Source organism: Pongo abelii, chromosome 17 (assembly GCF_028885655.2).
Source record: "Pongo abelii isolate AG06213 chromosome 17, NHGRI_mPonAbe1-v2.0_pri, whole genome shotgun sequence".
Classification (NCBI taxonomy): domain Eukaryota; kingdom Metazoa; phylum Chordata; class Mammalia; order Primates; family Hominidae; genus Pongo; species Pongo abelii.
Window position 1 is genome coordinate 50,189,335 of NC_072002.2, and position 10,491 is coordinate 50,199,825.

Consider the following 10,491-nt stretch of genomic DNA (forward strand, 5'->3'; position numbering starts at 1 on the left):
CAGCCCGAGAAATCAGCCTGCAAACACAGATGAGGAAGTCAAACTCTAATACATAAAGGGGCCTCCTGTGTGGCATATGGACATAGAGTGGGTCCAGTAAGCACCTCCTCTCCCTTCTTGGAAATGCTAAGACAAGGAGGCTTGCACAGGGGAAGGAGACTAGTAGTGGGGATGCCCCCACTGTGTTTCTCTCCACCTGGGGTCACTCCAAAATGGGGGAGAAGACTAAGGGATGCCTTTCCTTCCCCTCCTCTTCTTTCTAGATGGGTAACAAACCATCTTCAGCCTGCTCTTCTCTTGAGTGCATTCTGAATCACTGGAACTCTTTGACCCTGGGACTGAAGAAAAAGTGGTCATATTCTTTTGCACAAGGGTGTGGCCTTCTTACCAGCTTGGGGATGGACAAACCTGGCTTTCTGAGGGAAGTCTTTATTTTAATACTATCCAACAACTAATCTTTTCTGTAGACGAGAGGGCAAATGGTCTGGGGTCCCCTATGTACAGGCTGTCTTTGCCCTGCAGGACAACTCAGATCTCTGCAAGTGATACACAATTGACCCAGTTCTTTTAGCAGTCATATCAGGCAGACCCATAGGGAATAATTCCCCAAAGCTAAGAAAACAAATCCCTAGGAAATCCTCTGAAACAACTGCTGAGTGTCTCAGTCCCTCTTGTCCCCCTTATCTGGGGCCCCCTCCTCCAACTGAGCCAAGTTCCACCACTTCCAAAACTCCCACTTCCCCAGCTTCGCTTTAACCCCTGCTAGAAATGCCTGATGGACATGGTGCCACAAGGGTGCAGGTTCCCTTCTCATTGCAGGAACTTAGACAACTAAAAGTAGACCTGGGTAGATTCTCTGATGACCCCAACAGATATACAGAGGCTTTCCAAAATCTAGACCAAGTGTATGACCTCACATAGAGAAATGTTATGTTACTCATAAACCAAACCCTAACAGCTGCTGAGAGGCAGGCAGCTCTGCAGGCAGTAGAAAAATGTGAGGATGCACAACATGTTTCTTATGGCAGGCCAAAAAGGAAAGGAGGAAATAAGGAAGGCAAGGAAATTATGGAACAACCATTCCCAATAGGGAGAGAAGCAATAATACTTGAAAACCTTGGCTGGGACCCTAGTGCCCCCACTGATGAACTGAAAATGAAACACTTTTTAATATGCATATTGGAGGGCCTACAAAAAAACTAGGGCCAAACCTCTTAATTACTCTAAGCTCTGCATGATAGATTAGAGACCAGATGAGAATCCCTCAGCTTTTATGGAAAGATTGAGAGAGGCCTTAATAAAACAGAATTCCCTGTCTATTGACTCAGTTGAAGGACAGCTAATCCTAAAGGACAAGTTTATTACTCAGGCAGCACCTGATATTAGAAGAAAATTACAGAAACAGGCTATAGGACCAGATAGTACTCTGGAGAACCTCCTGAGGATGACCACCTTGGTCTTTTACAATAGGTATCAGGAGGAGGCCCAGGAAAAAAGAGAGGAAGCACAGGAGAAGGACAGAGGCTCTGGTGGCCACTTTACATGCGTGTAAAGTCCAGGATCCATGAGGTGCAACCACTAATTGCTATTGGTGTGCCAAATCAGGGCACTTTAAGAAGGGCTGTCCAGGCAGAAAGAAGAAGCCACCTCGACCCTGTCCAGTGGGGACTAGTGTAGGTCAGACTGCCCCCAGAGACATAGGTCACCAGGTCAAGAACTGGTCTCACAAGTGGTCTGGCAAGCCTGACAGGTCCCGGGGCTCAATTCCCTGGCTCCAGTGGCCCAAACTGCCATTACTGCCCAGGAGTCCCAGGTGATTCTGGAAATTGAAGGAAGGAGGGTAGACCTCCTTCTGGACGCTGGAGCCAGTCTGTCTGTTCTCTCCAGTCCAGGTCTCCCCTCTTCCCATAGCACGACCATAAAGGGCATTTCAGGAAAGGTTCTAACCCAATATTTTTCTCAACCATTTAGCTGTAGCTAGGGGAACCTACTATTTACACATGCCTTTTTAATCATGCCTGGAAGTCCCACTCCCTTACTAGGTAGAGATATTTTAGCTTTCATGGGAGCCAGTATCCTTACGGCCCTAAGACAAACTCTTTGTCTTCTCTTGCTGGAAACCAATATTAGCCCAGAGGTGTGGGCAAGCCAGGGGAAAATTAGCCAGGCTATAACCACTATACAGGTCTAGATCCATCTTAAGGATCCCACTTCTTTTCCTAACCAAAGACAATATCCCCTAAAGCCAGAGGCTAGAAAAAGGTTAGAGGTCATTGTTAATAATCTGAAGAAGCAGGGCCTCCTCAAACCCTGCAACAGCCCCTGCAACACCCCAATATTAGGGTTGCAGAAACCCAATGGGGAAGGGAGACTAGTTCAGGACCTCTGCCTCATTAATGAGGCCATAGTCCCAATTCATCCAGTAGTGCCTAATCTCTATACTTTGCTAACCCAAATACCTGAGGAACCTAAATGATTCACACTGCTAGACCTAAAGGATGCCTTTTTCTGTATACCACTACACCTTGACTCAGAGCATCTACTTGCCTTCAAAGATCCCTCTGGCCAGACTGCCCAGTTAACCTGGATGGTGTTGCTGCAAGGGTTTTGGGACAGTCCTCACTTGTTTGGACAAGTACTGTCTAAAGACCTTTCTGAGTTATCTCATTCTCAAGCTAAAGTCCTACAGTATGTAGATGACATTCTTCTCTGTGCCCCAACTGAGAAAGCTTCTCAGGAGGGCAGTGAGGCCCTTCTCAATTTCTTAGCTAATAGGGGATATAAAGTTTCAAATTCCAAGGCCCAGCTTTGCCAAACCTCAGTGAAGTACCTGGGTTTAGTATTGTCTGAAAGGACCAGAGCACTGGGAGAAGAAAGCATTAAGCCCATTTCCTCCTTCCCCCTCCCTAAAACCCTCAAGCAACTAAGAAGATTTTGGGGTATTACAGGATTTTGCAGGCTGTGGATACCTGAGTATGGGAAAATGGCTCATCCCTTATACCAACTAATAAAGGAAACCCAGGCAGCCAAGACTCATTCCCTAATTTGGGAACCAGAGGCAAAAAAGGCCTTTAACAAGCTTAAACAAGCCCTGCTTGTGTCATCAGCCCTTAGCTTTCTGATAGAGAAGAGATTCCGTTTTTATGTGTCAGAAAGAAAGGGAATGGCCCTGGGAGTTTTAACTCAGACCGAAGGGCCAGCTCAACAGCCAGTGGGTTACCTAAGTAAGGAACTGAACCTGGTGGCTAAAGGATGGCCAGCCTGCCTCCAGGCAGTTGCAGCAGTAGCTTTACTGGTGCCAGAAGCCACCAAATTAACCCTGGGGAGTAGCTTAACTGTTTATACCCCACATAATGTGTGGGGAACAGGATTGCTCTTCTCTAAAGGGGGTCTTTGGCTAACAGCCACCTCCTTAAATACAAGGCTCTACTACTAGAGGGATCTGCAGTCCAACTAAAGACTTCCTTTTGCCTGAATTCAGCCACCTTCCTCCCAGAGGAAACTGGAAAACTTGAACATGACCGTGAGCAAGTTGTGATACAAATCTATGTAGCCAGGGAGGATCTCAGGGGAACTCCCCTAAAACACCTAGACTGGACCCTCTTTACAGATGGGAGCTCCTTTGTGGAACAGAGAGTCCATAAGGCAGGATATGCAGTAGTCACCCTGAATAGTATCATTGAAAGTGCATCTCTCTCACCAGGCAAAAGCATTCAATTAGTTGAGCTGATAGCTCTTAAAAGGGTGCCTGATATTGTCTGGCTGTGTCCCCATCCAAATCTCATCTTGAATTCCCATATGTTGTGGAAGGAACCCGGGAGGTAATTGAATCATGGGGGGAAAGTCTTTCCCATGCTGTTCTCATGATGATGAATAAGTCTGAAGAGATCTGATGGTTTTATAAAGAAGAGTTCCCCTGCACAAGCTCTCTCTGTTTGCCTGCTGCCATCCACATAAGGTATGACTTGCTCCTCTTTGCCTTCCACCATGATTATGAGGCCTCCCTAGCCATGTGTAACTATAAGTCCATTAAACCTCTTTCTTTTGTAAATTTCCCAGTCTCAGGTACGTCTTTATCAGCAGCATGAGAATAGATTAATATAGAGCTTGAATTAAGCAAAGGAAAAACAGCTAACATCTATATTGACTCCAAATATGCCTTTATTATCCTCCATGTTCATGCCACCATTTGGAAGAAGAGATACTTTCTCACTGCTAATGGGTCTCCCATAAAATACCATTAGGAAATTAACAGGCTGTTATCCTCAGATTTCCTTCCATGAGAAGTAGCAGTAATGCATTGTAAAGGACACCAGAAAGGAAAAGATGAAATAGCTGAGGGAAACAAGTTAGTTGACCAGGCAGCAGGGTCAGCAGCAAGAAAGGCTGAGGATGCCAACACACTTGAAGCCCCTCTAATCTGGGAAGGCTCCATCAGGGAAATAAAGCCTCAATATTCCTCTGCAGAAATATAATGGTCCACCTCTCGGGGATACACTTTTCAGCCCACAGGATGGTTGTGGTCAGAGAACAGCAAGCTCCACTTGCCAGCCTCCAACCAGTGGAAGGTACTTAAAACCCTTCACCAAACTTTTCACCTAGGGAACAATAAAGTTTATCAATCTGTCCAAAGATTATTCTCAGGGGAGAACCTGCTAAAAACAGTCAAGCAGGTTGTTAATGCTTGTGAAGTCTGTCTTAAAAACAACCCACTCAACAGATGGCTTCTTCCCCCTTGAGCTCAAAGAATGGGAAGTTATCCAGGGGAGGACTTGCACATAGATTTCACCCATATGCCAAAATCAAGGGGCACTCAATATCTCCTGGTGTAGGTGGATACCTTCACTAACTGGGTGGAAGCATTTCCATGTCGAACAGAAAGGGCCTCTGAGGTAGTAAGAGTATTAATCAATGAAATAATTCCCAGCTTTGGACTCCCTAAATACCCCCAAAGCAACAGTGGCCTTTCATTTAAAGCAGCTGTCACTCAGGGGGTCTCAAAGGCACTAGACATAAAATATCATCGCCATTGTGCCTAGAGACTCCAGTTCTCGGGAAAGGTAGAAAAAAAATGACATTATCAAAAGATACCTCAGAAAGTTGTCTCAAGAGACTCACATCCCCAGACTACTCTCCTTCCCATGGCCTTACTATGGATAAGAAATACCCCTTCAAAGTTAGGTTTAAGCCCTTTTGAAATGTTGTATGGACGACCTTTTCTTACACACGATTTCTTATTAGATCAGAAAAGCTCTGAATTGGTCAAACATGTGACTTCCCTGGCTCACTTCCAACAGGAGTTAATACAGCTAACAGAGGCCCAACTGCAGGAAATAGGACCACCTTTATTTAATCTGGGAGGCTAAGTACTGGTCAAGGTTCTCCCTTCTTTCCCTTTCTCTAGACCCTAGTTGACAAGGACCTTATACTACTCTTCTCTCCACTCCCTCGGCTGTAAAAGTTGCAGGAATTGACTCTTGGATTCATCACACTCAAGTCAAAGCCTGGAAGGCAGAGGGAGAAGCCTCAGACAATTCTGAAGAGCACTCTGAATATCACTGCAAAGAAATAGGGGATCTTAAATTGAAAATCACCAAAGATAAGTAAAGGAGTGAGGGCTACTCTTCCTACTCAGTTCCACCCCTACCTTACCAGATATTTTCAATCATTTCTGCCTTTCCTCTTGAAATTACTCCATAGATCCCCAAAGGGAAATTCTACATCTTGGTGAGCAAAATTTTAGATGGAAATTATTTACTACACTATATTTGTGGATTTGCTATACTTACCCTTCTATTTGCAATAGGACTATACACTGGTGTACCCTGAGTGGAATTTTGGACTAAGAGCCACAATTGCTGTAGTATATTGTTTGATTGTTTTCCTTATAGTGGGTCTTTCTCTTTTTCAAAATGACCACCCACAACCTATATATATTAGGATTGGCCTCATCGTGCTACCAGGTTTTGCTACACCTTTCCAACAATTAACAAACTCAAGGTACCTTTTAAAAACTTTAAATTTAGCACAGAAGTTGTTAAACACCATCAACCCAACTTTGAAAATGAACTGCTGGCTTTGCCTGTCATCTTCATCTCAATACGTTGCCATCCCAGTCCCAGCCCAATAGTGGGCCCTTAAAAAGATGACCTACCAACCAAAATATAAGAAGGAGTCCCCTTCAGGTTAATGAAGTTCCAAATTAATGAGACGACAAGGATCACACTAACAGGTCAAGCTGTAAACCTTCTCCAGTCCTATCAGGGCAACCTTTCTGGGGTTGCATCCCCCAAAAAACCCATTTGGGGCTCAATATCAACAAACACAGAACTAAAATTCCAAGCACCACTTTGCATTAGGGGAAGGCGAAATTTTGTTTAGGACCTGAGAACCCTAAAAAAACATCAGTGCAACTACACCCTAGAGATTAACCCCTCACATGATCATATAAACCACATGGTTACCCAAACTGCACCATTTAGACCTGTATGCTTCTTGGGGAAGTCATCCATAAATAAGGGGACTTTGAAAGATGTGCAGTCTGGGTATTGTGTAAATAGACCCACTAGTTGTGTTCATATTTTCCTGTGGGAAGACTATACTACCCCTGAGAAGTCTAAGTGCCTGTTAGTCCCCCAGTATGAAAAAGCTCCTGACTGGCTGCTGATGGATATCAAATGCAACTACCTACACTGGGGAAACAAAACTGTTGGGGTAAAACAGGATATTTCCCAGGGTCCTTTCCAACCTTTAACTGGGGCCACCTTGGCAGGAACCCTAACCACCTGGGAAAGTGGGAATGGCAAACGAAACTATATGTTCTCCATAGAAAATAATTTCTGCCTCAAAAAAACAGGGAGTCTTCTTCCTGTGTGGAACCAACTCTTACTTATTTTACCAGCCAATTGGACTAGAACCTGTAACTTCTTTACCTGGCTCCTGAAATTAATATAGCCCCCAACAACCAATCGCTTATTATACCTTTAACTGCAACAGTCGAGCATAAATGAGCTAGCCAGTACATACTTCTTTTGGTAGGGTTTGGAATCACCACAAGTGTAGGGTCAGGGGTTGTAGGACTTGCAACCTCTCTTTCCCACTATGAAGACTTGTCCAAAGATTTTACAGAAAGTTTAAAGGACATGGCCTGAACCATGGATACTACACAAAATCAAATAGACTCCCTGGCAGCAGTTGCTCTACAAAATAGGAGGGGACTAGACCTCTCAGCTGCTGAAAAGGGTGGCCTATGTCTCTTTCTAAAGGAAGAGTGCTGTTTCTATGTCAACTAATAGAGATAGTAAGGTATGCCACCTGAAAATTAGCCAATTGGGCCTCTAAGATATGACAATGACTGTCTGAGTCATGGGCTTTTGGTCTAAATGGCTGAATTTGGGATCATGGCTCCTCCCTTTGGCAGGCCTGCTATTAATGATTATACTAGCTTTAATCTTTGGACCATGTTTGTTAAATCTCCTAACTAGATTCATCTCTTCTTGTCCAGAAGCTATCAAACTCCAAATGGTACTACAGATGGAGAACACATGAACACACCATGGTTCTGAGGACCTTAGATCGACCTCAGGAGGAACCCTAGCTGCTGTTTCCCCACTCAAAAATCCCCTCCAGCAGGAAGTAGCCAGACAAGTCATCAATCAAACCCCCTAACAGCACATTACCTGAGGGGGTAATGTGAGAGGAGAGAGAGAGAAATCAACCAGGCAGACAGGGCAAGGGTCCTCAGTAGAATTCCCTTCTAACAAAAAGCATCTTCTCTTCCAACAAAAAACAGCCCAAGAGGTCATTTCTCTTTCAGCAAAGAGCAGCCTGAGAGATCAGGCTGCAAACACAAATAAGGAAGGTAGGCTCTAACACAGAAAGAGGCCTCCTGTGTTGCATACAGACATACAGTGGACCCCAGTAAGTACAGTCCTCTCCCTTCTTGGAAATGCTCAGACAAGGAGGCTTGCACAGGAGGAATGCCTGGAGCAGCACCAGTAAGAAGAGGCACCCTGTTGGGAGGCCAATGTGGGCGGATCACGAGGTCAGGAGATTAAGACCATCCTGGCCAACATGGTGAAACCCCGTCTCTACTAAAAATACAAAAATTAGCTAGGTATGGTGGCCTGTGCCTGTAATCCGAGCTACTCAGGAGGCTGAGGCAGGAGAATTGCTTGAACCTGGGAGGCAGAGGTTGCAGTGAGCCGAGATTGCGCCACTGCACTCGAGCCTGGCGGCAGACGGAGACCTTGTCTCATGCGCATGTCTCTCTCTTTTTTACACATGCGCACTGGGAAGAGATAAGCAACATGGAGTAACTCAGGCTACGAAACCCACATGTGCACTAGAAAGGGTGGGGTGGGGACTCACAAATTCATGCCTTATGTAAATGAATGCACCCCTCCCCACCAGCTTGTCTGTAAAAACTCTTTCATTTCACTGTAAAACAGCAACCTATCTTTCTGGGACCCCTCTCTGTTCGAGAGAGCTTTCTTCCTTTCACTTATTAAACATCTGCTCTAACCTCACCTTTGGAGTGTCCACATCCTTGATTTCCTTGGCTGTGAGGCCAAAAGCTTTGGGTGACCCCTCAGACAATGAGGCCAGTTTCAACGTTTTACTTTTTTTTTTTTTTTGAGACAAAGTTTTCCTCTGTCACCCAGGCTGGAGTGCAGTAGCATGATCTCAGCTCACTGCAACCTCTGCCTCCTAGGTTCAAGTGATTCTCCTGTCTCAGCCTCTGGAGTAGCTGGGATTTTACAGGCATGGACAAGCATGCCTGGCTAATATTTGTATTTTTTGTAGATACGGGGTTTCACCATGTTGGCCAGGCTGGTCTTGAACTCCTGGGTTCAAGTGATCCGCCTGCCTCGGCCTCCCAACGTGCTGGGATTACAGGCATGAGCCACCGCACCCAGCCTTAATATTCTGCTTTGTTGTAGAGTCTACAAAACAGGTGTCAATGTAAATCTTTCTTCATAAAAATGATTTGGAAGTTCTCCTTTATTTTCATTGCTGTAGAATGATTTATGTAACATTGGGATCATCTGGTTTTGAAGATTTAGTAGAATTCCTCATGAAACTATCTGGGGCTAGTGCTCTTTTGTGAAATAGTTTCTTGATGACTTTTTGTGTTTCTTCTAATTGGAATAATTTTGGTAAATTGTATTTTCCTAGAAAATTATACTTTCAAATTTATCTGCATAGAAGTTTAAAGTTTCTTATGATTTTTTTTTTTTTTTTGAGACTGAGTCTTGCTCTGTCGCCCAGGCTGGAGGGCAGTGGCATGATCTCGGCTCACTGCAAGCTCCACCTCCCGGGTTCACGCCATTCTCCTGCCTCAGCCTCCCGAGTAGCTGGGACTACAGGCGCGTGCCACCACGCCTGGCTAATTTTTTTTTTTTTTTTTTTTTTAATTTTTAGTAGAGACCGGGTTTCACCATATTAGCCAGGATGGTTTCGATCTCCTGACCTTGGAATCCGCCCGCCTCGGCCTCCCAAAGTGCTGGGATTACAGGCATGAGCCACCACATCTGGCCTGATTTTTCTAAAAGTTTATTTCAATGATTATTTTCCCCTTGTCAGTCCTTATTTTGTATATTTGCGTTTTTTTCCTTCTTAGCTATTGTTCATCTATTTTGTTAACTTTTTTCAAGGAAACAGACTTTTAATTATTAATTATATTATAATTCATTTTGTTACTTTTATCTTCATTACTTCTTTGTGCTTTCTTTTTTTTTTTTTTATTATGGCTTGAACTGTTAGAGAAAATTGTTCTTTCTTTTGGCTTTCTTTCCTGTTCTCTTTCTAGATTTTTGAATTAGGATTTTAATTCATTCATTTTCATCCTTTTGTTTTTATTAGTAACTGTTTTTAAAGCTATGAATTTCCTCTGTTCACTTTTTCAAGTATATTCTATACATTCTGAAATGTAGTGCTGTCATTATCACTATTTTAAAAACTCTAACTTTTAATAAAATGTTTTTTATTTCTACGTGGAATAAAAATCAGGAACAAGCCAGAAATAATTTTTTAATTTTGTTCTGATTTTGTAATTAATTTCTAGTTTTATTATATGTTATCAAAGGATAATGTTAAACACAGATGAGCCAGTTGCTAAAAATTAAATTAAAAGATAGGAAAACACAGATATTAAGAAATACATGAATACAAATATAACCAATAGAACAAAATACAAAATACAAACCTTCCTCACCTTCCCCAGCTGCACCTGATCATTGCCCTTATTCTTCCTCAGTCAGCATGGACATGACTTCTTTCTTTCTTTTTTTTTTAGACAGAGTTTCACACTGTCACCCAGGCTGTCACCCAGGCTGGAGTGCAGTAGCAAAATCTCAGCTCACTAAAGCCTCCGCCTCCTGAGTTCAAGTGATTTTCGTACCTCAGCTGTCTGAGTAGCTGGGATTACAGGCGTGTGCCACCACACCTGGCTAATTTTTGTATTCTTCATAGAGATGAGGTTTCACCATG